This window comes from Ictidomys tridecemlineatus, chromosome 2, assembly GCF_052094955.1.
Source record: "Ictidomys tridecemlineatus isolate mIctTri1 chromosome 2, mIctTri1.hap1, whole genome shotgun sequence".
In the NCBI taxonomy this organism is placed as follows: Eukaryota; Metazoa; Chordata; class Mammalia; order Rodentia; family Sciuridae; genus Ictidomys; species Ictidomys tridecemlineatus.
Genome location: NC_135478.1, coordinates 51,338,339 through 51,352,530, shown reverse-complemented (window position 1 = coordinate 51,352,530; position 14,192 = coordinate 51,338,339). Strand labels below are relative to the sequence as shown.

At 35.6% G+C, this 14,192-nt stretch overlaps 1 protein-coding gene across 15 annotated transcripts in view; it reads left to right on the top strand.

Annotated features, from left to right (window-relative positions):
• Positions 1-14,192, top strand: part of Fhit (fragile histidine triad diadenosine triphosphatase) — a 1,362,797-nt gene that overhangs the window by 262,357 nt on the left and 1,086,248 nt on the right. For 4 of the 15 annotated variants that reach the window (XM_078038554.1, XM_078038556.1, XM_078038557.1 and 1 more), the window contains exons 3-5: positions 9,048-9,104; positions 10,415-10,476; positions 11,454-11,523. The exons of 10 other annotated variants lie outside the window; for them this stretch is intronic. The gene's annotated coding sequence lies outside the window, so the exon portion shown is untranslated. The remainder of the gene's footprint in view (positions 1-9,047; positions 9,105-10,414; positions 10,477-11,453; positions 11,524-14,192) is intronic. One more of the 15 variants, XM_078038553.1, reaches the window with a different exon arrangement.

Below are 14,192 nucleotides of genomic sequence, written 5' to 3'. Positions count from 1 at the left end.
ATTGAATTTGATAAAACAAATCAATATTCCAAAGTCTTAGGTATTTTCAGTGCCCATTATTTTACCATGTTCTGCTTTTTCTTTTGTTTTGTTTTAAGGAGTTAAGCAACACTTTGGGGAGAGAGTGATTAAAAGAGAGGGATAGCTGGGTCAAATGGTGGTTCCATTCCCAGATTTCCAAGGAATCTCCATACTGCTTTCCATATTGGCTGTACAATTTGCAGTCCCACCAGCAATGTATGAGTGTGCCTTTTCCTCCACATCCTCGCCAACACTTACCAACGATATAGTGTAGCAGCACTGTTTGTACTTATGTTCTCATCTTGAGTGAATCATTTCTAGGACCTAGAAGCCCACATACCTGTGCTGATGGGAAATGGGAGAGGAGGTGTGCAAAGCAAACTAAGAATAACAAACTTAGAATAACAATAATATATGTATCAAACTAAGAATAACATATGTATCAATAATATGTATCAATAATGTCAATAATATGTATCAAACTAATAATAACAATAATATACTTTAACAAAAAGACACTGCATATTTAATGTAAAACATAGTTTTAAGTTTTTTATTCCTTTATTCCATAATGTATAAACATCCCCATACTGACCATTGTGGAATATGATTAAGAATCATGGTACAAAAAAAAGAATCATAACTATTTTTAAAAGAGAGATATTGTATCAACTGAGATAAATCTTCCAGGTTATAGTAAAGAAAACTCATTAGCTGATCTGGTAGTACAACTTATAGATCAGCACATAATGCAGCTTGGAATTTTATATATAAAATAAATCTAATGCCCTTATCCAATTCATTGCCAACTCCTAAATCTCCCTCAGAGAGGGAGTTGTCATATTTCACCATATCCACCTTTTCATTGGAAATTATCATGATTACTGCAATGGACTCCTAATGCATCCCTTCCCATCTACTTGGACAATACATTCTGCGTACTAAAGTTTGAGGGAGATTCCAGAATCTGAAACCGATTATGTAGCTCTCTTGGTAGAAGTTATTTATTTCTATTATTCAAAAAGCTAACATGGAAGGTCATTCTCTCTTGACTTTTCTTATCTCTTTCTTCCCTAGTGTCTGAACTCCAATTACGGTGCCCTTTGTCTTCCTTAAAATCAGTTTTCTCCTTCTTGGCACAGGGCCTTTGCACATTATTATTCCGTTCTTTTCTTCATCTCCTAATTAATTCCTTCTCTCCAGATTTCAACTCAAATGTTTTCTTCTCTCTAGAATAAGTTATATCCCTTTTAGAGTCTCTTACTGGCACCTTCTATTCTGTGTTTCTCCAACAGGACTGTGAGTTCTGTGAGTTCAGGGGTCATGTGTCTTTCTGTCCAACTACCAGTTCAGACTGGTATATGCTTTTTATTTTTATTTTTTGAAATCACAAAAGAATATGTACAAATTTGTAACTGTATGGGAAATAAGATTATTGTGGCTAAAGATGTTATGACCTGTAACTAATTATAAGAAATAACATCAAAGGGAAGTCAATGGAATAACTTCTGAAGAAACATAAACTGAAGGACTGAATGTTCAAATTGGGTAACCAAGAGGTTAAGAAGTAGACACATGGGAACACACCCAGTGACAGAAATTCAGCCTGGATTTGTCTGATAGCATGAGTATTCCTAAGAGTATTTACAGGCCAAAACCCTTAGTGTAAATACATATGTATGGAAAAACTGTTGAATGCTCTGTCTCTTCCTGGAAATTCACAAGGATCATTACAGATGTTAAATATTGGCAATTCCTGGAGTAATGTAACATAATACCCCTTGCCCTTGGTACTACACATGAATGGAATCCATCTTGGCAAATGCTGCTATACATTTCTTCATTTATCTATTTGTTTTTAGTTTTCTTTTCTTCCTTACTACATGGATCATAATCCCTTTGCTAGACAAAGTCTTTCCAAAGAGGATGTTTGCCAAATACTTCTTTAGCTGGAATGACAAGTAAAGCCCTTCCCACCCTACCCGCCTCCATTGAAGATAAAACATTGTCTTTTAAAGTTAATTTGTCATAACTTAGGGTCAAGTGTTCAAAGAAATAGACCTCATTTAATCTTATTTCTGTCTCAGATATACTTATTGCCTTGAAATTATGCTCTACTCTCCCCACAGTTTTTAGGCTACTAACTGCACATGATAAAGAGCCACCCGACCTGGATTAGCAGTAAAAATTTGGAACACTGCAAATATTTTTCATGGGAAAAGGGAGACATTTGGTCAAACTCAGTCTCATTACCAATGATACAAAATACCAGTGTCACCTTCAGTAATTACTGGAGAATAAGACTTAACTATAAATCATGGTACTTTTTTTCTATTTCATTTTTAGCTTATTTCATTTAAAAATTAATTCCTTCTAAACAGTTCTCAGTGCTAGGGAAATTTGCCAAGACTTATTTCTTCAGAATGGATCATAAGTCTTTGCAAGACATGCATATACTACACTTCTCAAATTTCTCATAAGTTTAAATATATGGATTTTATGTCTTGAGTAGAGAATTTTACCAGGCCCTGTTCTTTCATACTAGGTATATTTATATCTATATCAATACAGGTATACTGGGGGAAAATCTATGCATATCTAGAAGCTGACAGAAGATGGCTTTAAGGATTTTTAGGTCAAATTTGACTAAATATTCCCCAAAGCCCACAAGTATATGATTTTGAGTTTTTAACAATTTTCAGCAGAATACATGTAATTCTCATTTGAGTAAAAGGCTTTAAATGTTTGATTGACCATCTTAGAGTTCACACAAAAGAATGGGGAAGAATGTAGTGTAAATTTAACATTTTTCAGTTAATTTTCTGTTTTTAAATAGAAATCAATATTTTTTACTAAATTTTTATAATTAAATATTCATGGGTTCATCCTGACAAAATCATGCATGCATAGAACCTGACCCATTCCACAAAAATAGTTTTGAGTGTGTATTTATTTTAATTTTCCATATGTTGTTTTTATTGTACATGACAGTAGAATGTATTTTAACATATATACATGGAGTATAACTTTCAATTTTCAACTACACACGTTTAGTCAACAAACGGGCTGGCGGGACAGACAGGGGGATTAGACATTTTCCAGGTTTCAAGGTTAAACCAAATAGGGTTTTTGTGTGTGTGTGTGCATATGAGGAGTTAGGCAGACAGCAATGGGCGGGAGGTTGGTCAGGTGCTGTGTGAACACTCATGGGGGCCTTAGATTGAGGACTCAGATTGGGTTTCATAGAGGAAGTGGCATCTGAGCTGAGACTTCTGTGTTTCACAGTTTTTTATGGTGAAGCAATTAGCACAGAAGGCCCTGTGTCATCCTTAGTTAGCTGAAAAAAGAATCTGCAGTTGTTTTGTAATGTGTATCTTTTTATCTTTTGATGGCAGGTAGCAGTTTGGGCTGTGGACAGAAAAGAAGGAGAAGATGGTGTCAAATTTTTCTAGCTCCAGTGTGTTGGTCTGATTTAATTTTTTTAACCGCTTTTTTTCTATGAACCCATTCAGAGCCACAAGACAATTATCTCTGCCCAACTTAGTATATCATCTTGTACAAGACACTTTAAAATATTTAACAGCAGTGCATGTTGTATGTGAGAGGGCGTATTGAAGAGTAGCAAGTAATCCACACTCTGAGTGACTGCTTCTATGTCCACCTAAAATGCTGGCATCTACAGCTATGTTTTCCTCATGTGAACTCTCTGACGTGGAATCAAAACACTTCAATTTTTGTAGGACACTGTGGCCTAATATGAACTGCAAATATGTTTTAAAAAATCAGGAATTTTCACTGAAAATCTGGATTATCTTGCCAGAGTGGATAAAAGCATGCTTTCTGTTTCAGGCCCTTTTCTTCCAGCTTCTGGTCAGCTTCACACTTTTAGTTTTCCTGCCTGGTCTCTATAGGTGTTGGAATTGGTAATTTATTATATACAATTGTGTCAATTAGGCCAGGTGTGGACAGATCTTGACCTTGATTGAATTAATCAGAATTTTTTCCTCTGGGCATTTTGAAATTATATATTATAAATCAGGATACTACTTGGCTTATAATTAGGCTGCAAAGATACCAGTATTTAGTCATGTTGATGCCAAAGCATAGAAAGCACATCTACAGGGAAAGGCGATGAGGTAAAGGTTACTCAAACAGGTAGAGACATAGGACCTTATAGCCCCAGAGACAGTGAATATATCAACCTTAAATCTGAGTTACTTCCCACCTCCTGCCTGTGGTTTCTCAGGGGGCCTGACTGTATTTCCTACCCTATTTGTTACTAGGATATACTTCTAGAAACCCCCTTTTATTTGAGCTCTTCAAGTGGGTTTTTGTTTCTTGTAAATGAATGAATCTCACTTGAAGCTTACATGTCATTTTGTGATATTTTTGTTTGAATGGGGGAAATTAAGCTTTAGATTTCCAATAATTTTCATAAATACTCTAGTTGAATTACAACAAAATATTGTAATCATAGAACAGGGTATTCTGGCTAACTATTAATACTCTGAACTATTGTAGTTGCATTAGCAGAAAAAAATCTTGTCATTATTGCATAGGGTTTTGACCTTTAGAAATGTTTGGCATCAGCCTTTCCAGTTCTTGAGTAGACTAGAAATAAGCTAGAATGATTCATCTTTATCTTGGTATTTTATATAATATTTTGAACTTATAAAAAATATATTGGGGTATATAATAAACTGAATATCTGCAAGTCACCATTCTGCTGTAACCACAGAATTATTATATTGTCATTTCAGTGTGTTCCTTTCCTTAATTTTGTTTAATTCCTAAATTAAAAAGTCAATTGTACAGGATGAATTGATAAATTGTTTGTTCATATCAGCCTACCATGACTTATGGACAACTACTGAATTTGATTTAATATTTTTGTAAGATTTACAAAAGTGATTTTAATTTTGGTTTTAAGACCCCATTTAGTTTTAGATTGAATCTTGAAGGACATGCCAATAAGAGATAGAATTACTTTGATCAGTAAATCAAATACAACCTTCTCTATTTAATTTTATTTTTAGGACAAGTCTGTAAATTTGGTAGTGTTTATCGGGAATACCTTTGAAAAAGTATTTTAAGTCCATTTCATGGCTCCATGGTTAAGAATTGAGTGATCAGTTAACGATGTCTGCTTGGGTGTGTGTAATGGGAAAAAGACACACTTTCTAGTCTTTCCTGTGATTATCTTGAAACTATCTTGATCTTTCAGATATTATCAAATTTGCAATTAACCCCTTTGGGAAAACCAAATTCATAGTGTGTTCAAAAGATGAACATCACATAATTGTGCTCATTTTTAGGTGGTGATTTATCATGTCTCCACTTCACCACAGTTGATGCTTTTCTTGAAACTATCTAAAATAACCCATTTCTTTGGTAAAGCATATTTCACCCTCATTATTGGACCCCTAAGCCAGAAAATAGATAAAATGTCTTTTGGTGTCCTTGGTTTCAAGGTTTTGGATTCAGTTTTACATACATAGATCTTATCTGCTGTAATTTAAAACAATTAGAATAGTGAAGCTTCTTAAGACTCTTCAGAGCTTATTAAACACTATTTTAAAGATAACATCTTTCCTTGTTTCTTCATTTATGAATGTTTGGTGAGGAAATGGTCATTAAAAGCTTCAAATTCCAATTGAATAATGTGTTCTTAAAAGTAGCTGCCAAGTATAAATACCACTAATATACATTCATGCATATGATAGTACATAAATAACCAGGAGAAGCATAGCAAAGGTCAATCAATTACGTATGGGTCAGAATGCTTTCCATCTGGATTGAGTCATTTTAGCAAATGACATCATGTGTCCTTTGGAGTCTATTGTGAAATGTGGCTTGAGTCATTATAAATTGGCTTCTTCTCTGGGTTACCAGGATGGCAGAGGCAAGGCTCAATAAATAAAAAAGTATCAGACTCTTCGGGAGCAGATTTACATAATTAAGGCACAGTGATGAAGGTTTCTCATTCTACAGAAAACCGTTGTGCCCCATCAACCAATTTCTAGTTTCTTATCCCTCTTGGTTGATTTTTTTTTTTTTGTAAGACTTGAAGACAAAAGAGTTGGAACTGAGCCAAATGCTCTTTATGTAACTGCAGTGGATATTTTTCCATGAAATTGCTAGCAGGGAATCAATAGTAATGTATCTGGCACCCTTCTAATCTCTTCTAACTTCACCATTGCTCTTCTGGGTTACTTATAAGTTTGTTTTTAATTTTTACTTTGCTCTCATAGGGAGTGGTCATACCAGATTGTCAGGCCCTAGAGTGACTGATGGGGTGGGATGCTGCATGGATGGGAAGAGATGTTGACATTTTCCAGTTGGCACAACAGGAACTGAATTTAGCTTATAGATCAAGTGATAAAAGGAGCTGCCAAGTCCAGTCATTTTCAATTAGTCAGGGCTTGAGGAAGTAAATGTTACTTCAAAGAATTTAATGTGTGACTTCCCCCCCATCCTACCCCTGCCCTTCAAGATATTTTGGAAATGTTAAAAAGTTATTAACTTTTTTAAAAAAAGTAAGATAACTTGGAATGAAGAGGAACTTTCAGTAATAATTTCTGTTATGATTTATAGGAATTTATAGCTGGAATCTAAGTGGCATTTACAGTTGGAATCTAAGTTTAATTTGAATCTTGGGAAGTTCGAGAAAGGCCTGGTATCTTTGGCAAAGATGAAAGGAAATGGTCCTTCCTTTGGAGAGCTGATAATCTAGTGGGAGGACAGACATTGCAAATAGATTATCACAGTGTAGATGATGGCTGCTCTAATAAGGGATATATGTGAGTGTTTATATGTGGCAGTTATTTTTACTATATTATCCTTTACTTATTTTTCTGGGTTGTAAATGAACATGTCTGAGAAACATGTCCATACTTGTTCTTATTTTCAAGAATGAGAGTACCTTCCAGCATTCAAGATGGCAACTCCAGGGGAGGTAAAATATTATTTTCTCTTAGAGTTTTTTTTTGGGGGGGAGGGGCTGGGCTTTTGAATTAAACTGACATAAACAGATTAATAGAAGAAAATCATACAAATTTATTCAAGTTAAGCTTCATATGACTGAGAGTCCACCATAAGGAAATGAAGAATCAAAGAAATGGGAAAATCTTTTGATTTTGTATTCTATTGAACAAAGAGTGTCAGTTGTGGAAAAAGCAACTAAATTATGTGGGGAGAATAAATCACAAGAAGCATTATTTTAACAAGGTCTATTTATATAAAATTCTCTTGTTCTTAACTTCCCATCCTTGATGATAAGAATGTTACTTTCCTTCTGATATAGAGAGGACATCTTTTGAACTGAGATTTCATCTGCTTTCAGAAAGAAAAAGAGGAGAGTCAATGTGCCCTTCTTGTACCTGTTGGTTTTTTATAAGTGCTTTTAGTTCAAAATAATATTTTGTCAAAGTGCATGTTTTACTCAGCTTTGGGATCTGTGACCAAAAGACTGGATAATAACAATGGAGAGGAGGAAAAGTTTATTTGGGCTCATGGTTTCAGAGGCAGCTGGCTTCATTGCTCTGGGCTGAGGTGACACAGAATATCATGGTGGGAGGGCTTGGGGGAAGAAGGCAGCTCGGGATGTGATAACCAGAAGTAGAGAAAAAGAGAGCTCTGCTCATGGTGACAAACTATAAGCCCCAAAGGCACCCTCAATGACCCACTGCTTCCAGTCACACCTACCTGCCTGCACTTACCACCCAGTTAACCCATCAGTGGATTAATTCACTGATAAGGTTAAGGCTCTCCTGATCCAATCAATTCACCTTTGAACTTGCTTGCATTTTCTCACACATGAGCTTTTGGGGGACACCTCATGACTCTAACGTAACAGTGCATCTTTTGAGATAACATAGTTTGTTCCTCTTTATTACCCGATTTTTTGGCTATCCAGGAACAATGTAGCTGCCCTGCTTCTGGAACCGCACTTATTATTCTGAACGCCATCCAAAATTTTAGTTCAATTTCAGTGAGCCTTGATAGATTCTTAGGTCTTATTCTTTTGGTTGTATGTACAGGGATATAAAAGCAAATGGTTAAAAGATGAATAAATAGACCAGATTTTAATTGTTACTTGTGGTACCGAACAATTGATTGCATTACTTAGTATTCTTTCCGCCATTATTATGGTTGAATGAGATTACATTTTGTGGTCATGACTTGATGAACTGATTGATGTGGTATAGACAGATAAAAACAAGGATTTTCTCCACTCCATTCAAACAGACCTTTCCCTTTATTTGAGGGAAAGAACCTTGCAAATCTGTGATTATTAATAAAGAAAAATCTCACTCCCATGTTTTGTTTGTTTGTTTGTTTGTCCTCATTCAGTTCATCCTTCTTAAACAACTTCCACCAGAGTTTTCTAAACATCATTTAGCTGAATATTAATGTTTAATTATATGATAGAGTGGTAAAAGTCATTAGGAGTTAATAGACCTGCATTCTGGTCCTTGTTTCATGACTGAGAAGCTGATTAATGTCAGGCAAGATACTTTACTTCTCTGGAAGTTCCTTGTTTCCCTTCTATCTGATCACAGCTCTCTTCATGTTAGGAATTGTCAGTGCCTGCTGGAGTACCGGCACTGTAGTATATCTTAAATGTTTCCAGAAATAAACAGTGTATGTTTAAAGTACTGAAAATATTAATAGCATTAAGCAACTCTAAGAATTCTATTATCGGCATGTTTTCTTTGCCCATTATCTTGTTCCTTAGATGAACTGCGTCTCTTAGTCTCCAGATTTCTCTTGAAGTATACTAAAGCTTCTTTTTCTTGTATCCAGCATTATTTTCTTATCACAAAAATAACATATTTAGGTAAAAATATAAAGATATATAGATAAGCAAAAAGATAAAAATAGAACCTCCTGAGTATCAGGAATACATTTGTCTGCTAATTGCAGAAAATCCAACCAGTGGTGACAGTCTCCAAGTCTTTAGAGGAAGTCTGTATACGGTGATTTTGCTTTTCTCCTGTTCTTAGCATGCTATTTCTTTTTTTCAGGGTCACAGTGAAGCTGGTACTCCTTCAGGCATCCTGTTTGTATTGGGAAGGTAGATGGTAAAGAAAAGAAGAATCCTTTAAATCAGGACATAAACACACACACACACACACACACACACACACACACACACACACACACACACAGTTCTCCCTAGCAGACTTTTTGTTTATGTTTCATTTTATAGAACTATTCCCAGTTATAAGGATTATTAGAGTGAAAGGGTTGTGAATCAAAGACAGGTTAGCCAATCAGTGTTTGCCAAACCTTTAGTCTCATTATCCAAATATAACCATTGACAATAAATATGATAATATTGTGCCTACTGTTTTTGTTATGTACTTCTCCTCATTAACAATACCCAAAATTGTTTTTTACAGTATTAAATATTCTACTATATAATTTTCAATCTGTATTATATTCTACTTTGACTATACCATAATTAATTTAAATAATATTCTTATGTTTGACAATGAGTATTTCCAAGTTTCATTATAATAAGTAATATGGTGATGAATATCTGTGTAGATATCTTTTTTTTGAGATCTTTTGACTTTTTTCTTTCTTTTTTTTTGATTCACAAAAATCTGTGAATAACAATGCACAAACATAGTAACAGATATTTAGATCCCCCTTTATATAGTCTGAGAAGAATTTTTTACTAGCTCAAAAAATTTTAAATTGTCTGAAAGATGCAAAATCAGACATGGAATTGGTAAATTCAGAGGAAGAATGGGGAAATGACCCATTTTCTGATGTAATCAGTCTTATCCTTTCAGTGAAAACAGAGTAATGTGGTTTGCTGGTTTGGTTAAAGGGTTCTAGAAGTTTGCAGATACATGAATTTTCAGAAATCCTTCTGCCACAAAATATAATTTCACTTAACATTGTGTTTCCTTTTGTGCAAAGGTTGTCAAATGGGAGTGGGGAGGTGTTTTGTTCTACAGCTCCTCTGAGTATCAAGAGTTGAAAACCATCATCCACACCATCTAAAAGCAGAGGCCACTAAGAAAGTTTGACTCCCGGGAGAGTGCAAGTTAGGGAAAGTCTGATATTCTCCCTACCTCCTGCAACCACTTGTGTGGTGTTTGGGGAGGAAGTTAATTAACCCCCCCTTTGCTTGAGAACAGTGGATCCTCAAAGCCAAGGTCAAGACAGAGAGTTCTGGAACTTGCTGAGCACATTACCTCTTATATCAGGGTTTTAAATGTCAGCACTTTTTCCTAATGTTTGCAAGAAATCCTAATAGAAAAGCTAGTCCCGTACCCTGCTTTGTTGATATCCAACTGTATGTTTCTTGTTTTAATGTTGCAAAATAAAGTAAATTTTTATGTGAATATTTTATGACCTTCTTTCTGTTTTGTGCCAGACAAATTGAGGGCAATGGAAACTGATGGGTGGTGAAGATAAAAGAGCAGTGTTGACCTTTTGGTAAATCATTCATCCTACTGCTTCATCTGAAAGTGGTTTTCCAGTTGTAGCTCATATTTCTTAATCACTACATTTTACTCTCAATTCTACAGGGGCTGATTGTCTTGTTGTGGATTGCTTTTGCTTTTTAAAATTTTGGTTATTAAAAAAAAAATACAGCTATTACAGTACCAATTAGTTCCTCCACCAGAGGGGGCATGTGGACAGAGAGAGGTGGTTGGAATTAATTCAATTTCTTTCTGCTGCTCTTCCTTACTTGTCTCTCCCAAGTAGCTGAGATGGACTTAAGCAATCCATTTACCTACTCTCACTTTTTTGAGAGTCTTCCTGTTCCATGGTGGCAGCCTCAGATTACAAGAGTTAAGAAGTGTTGAAGGTAGAGCACCAACATCCATTTTGGTTTTCATGTTGATCTAAGTTCCATTGGGGGAAACTGAAAAGGAGAGCAAGAATAGCCTTCATTCAATCCTGGTTTAAGTACTAGAAACTATGGAATTCATTACAGTGGAAACATAAATCTATATCCTGGACCCAAAGTGGATTCCGAGGCTGGACATCTGGTAGACTGTGTCTTACCAGTGTTGTAGACCTCTACAGGCTCTTCAGTTCTTAAGCCTTCTGCTTGACTTTTGCAAAACCCTGGAGTTTAGATCCAAGAGTAATATATAAGACCTCTTTAGGGATGTGGAAGATAGGATAGATACTCAGCACATGGTCTAAGTGAGAACATCCAAATACAGATTCTTCCTGAAGGTTCAAGAGAAATTGACCTTTGTTTCCTATAGATTGACTCTAACTAGTTATAGTACTGTTCTGATTAACCTCACAGATTCTGTTTCTTAAATATGTATTTATGGTATATTAAACTAAGGACTTTGTCCCTTGTCTAGGCTAGAGAGTATTTTGATTACAATGAAATGAAAATTGGAGGCACTGATAAACTAAATCATTGTTTCTTTATTCCTAATCAAATGTAGCATCAAGCAGTATTCAGATGATACCTGTACTGTGCTTGTCCCCTGCCTGAAATTGCAATTCTTCAATTAGGTGAGTGTTATTAGGCTCCTGACTACCATTGTTCATTTGGTTAGTGAGTGCAGATAAATAGTGTTGCTTGTATTTAGCAACCAAGCTTTTGAATGCATAATCACAAGGCCATTCTGGACGTCTCTGCATATGGCTGGGTTTGTATGGAGGAGCAGCCTCTGACCACATTATTTTATCACCTTGTTAAGACAGAAATTATAGGCATGCAGTTTGTAGCCAGTTAGAATTCTTTTGCCTCCTTTTGGATATTTGCCCCATTTTGGATATCAAAGAACAACTTTCTTTATATTATTTTGTACATGAAATGCAAGAAATATGATTTCTAAAAAACGATAAAATCTCTTAAAAGGGAATTTTCAGAAGTTATATTTTTCTTCCTTTGTTAGAGATATAATATCCATCTTTGGGGAAAGTTACAGTTAGGCCATTTCAGAAAAATAGGCAATAGTCAAAGTCTATTAATACCAGATGCTTCTATAAGAAGGAATAATTTTTACTCAGTGGTGGTATTTCAGACTTTTGAAGAGTTTTTATTTTTTCAAATGTCTTCCATAACAATGTAGTACAGAATTTGGTCTGGGAGGAGGTTGAAATAAATTAAAATGAATTTTTGATCCTGTTTATTGAAAATGTAGATGCTATGAGCATGATTTCTGTCATCTTTCTGCTACAATCCTACAAACTTATCTAGACCCACACCTGCTCTTCTTTCACCTTTTACTCTTCTGATCTTTCAGTATGGTAATAACTAGACAAATGTAACTATTTACATTTAAATTAATGAAAAATTAAACAAAGCAAAAGACTTAGTTCTGCTGACATACTGCACTCATGTTAGAGGCTCAGTAGGGGACATTGGGATATTGGGTCTTTTAATAGATCACATGGATTACATTTACATCATAGAAATTTCTTTTGGACAGTACTACTTGATAGTCTCTTTATTTCTCTCCTTTTTCTTTCTTTCTTTCATCCTTTCTTGACATCAAACCAAAGGGCCAGTGTAATGCTAGGCAAATGTTCTACCACTGAGCTATACCCCCAGCCCTTGCTTGATACTCTTGGCTACACATAATAGGGAGACTTCCTTGTTACTCTGTTATGCAGGGGCTATTTTTCCTCAGTGTCTAGCAGTGGGTTTGATAACCTTCATTCTAATTGTCACTTTAAAATACTTTGTTATACATAGAAGCACTTTTAAAGGACATGTCATCAAACTATAATATGGCCTACTCTGTATTCTTTGAAGGTTTTACCTCCTATCCTACAGTCTTTACATTCATCACTCTTCTGCATCATTTTTGGTAAAAGCCATCATATAGAAGAGACATAAATGGCCTCTTAGTTCCTTAAGTTTATCCCTTGTGAACTTTTATCTTGTGTCCATACTTCAAGTCAGTGGTTTGCCACCTAGTAATTTTCACTGTCCTAGGGAGTATTTACAAATGTAAGGAATGCTGCTAGCGTTTAGAGAACAGAAGCTAATGATATTCAATGTCATTTAGTATGTGAGACTGAAACGAACATGAAGAATTATTTCACCTCAAATGCCAATTGTGATCTTGTCAAGAAACACTGTTTTGACCTTCAAAATGTTTTTGAAAGCTCTGCTTTCTCTGATCACCACTTCCTGACTTTCCAAGGAAGCTACCTCACATGATGTTAGCATCTCTACTCCAACTGGAGTTCCATGATCCCTTGGGGTTTCCAATCTGTTGACCTGTTGCTTTCATATATTATTCCTCAGCCGCCTCATGCCCACTTTCTTCCCCCCATCTTAGAGGCCATGCTTCATCTCCTCCACATGTACATTCAACTCTTTTGCTCATCTCTGTTATCCTTATCTGGAAAAACTCTTTCTCTTGGCTTTCTGTCTACTTTGGGTCTAAATGTGATTGGATGGAGATGAATACAATTCTGCTGACTGCCTTACTTTATGTCCACAAGTATCAAGTGGATACTTGGCTCTCTGTGGAAATCCTATAGATTTGCCTAACGCTTCTACTCTCTGAATCAACTGTTGTACACCTTATCTTTTACCTTCCCCTTCCAACCCCTACCTCCATTCTTCCACTCAGCTGATTCTGTCTCAGTCAGAGTCCACTAAATCTACGCCTCCAGTAAACTAACAAGTCTGAATTGGTACCCATCTCCCTTTCTAGTACTCAGACAAACTGTATAAGATCCTGTAGTATTTCCCCAGCATCCTCAGGAGTAAATCCAGTCTCTTTGCCATGACTTCAAGGCCCTTCAAGATTTTGCTTTTTTCCCCCCTTCATTGCATACGTCTCTCACTGCATACCACTCTCTCCCTATGATCTATTCACTTCTTTCTTCTTTCATGCCGACTCCCTTCCTCTCTCCCACCCTTCCTTTTTTTCCTTCAGTTTTCTGAAAAGCTCAATACCATTTTTATTGGTGCATTAAAGTTGTACATAATGGTGGGATTTGTTTTTACACAAACATGTGTGCACATGCTATAACTATATAGTTTGGTCAATGTTATTCCCCAATATTTCCCCCTTATCCCTCTCCCTGGTCCTTTTACTATACTGATTTGCCTTTATTTTCATGAGATCCTTCACTACTTTTTTTCTGTCTAGCTTCCACAAATGAAATAACACATATGATTCTTTACTGAGTTTGACTTAGTTAGCTTAACATAATAC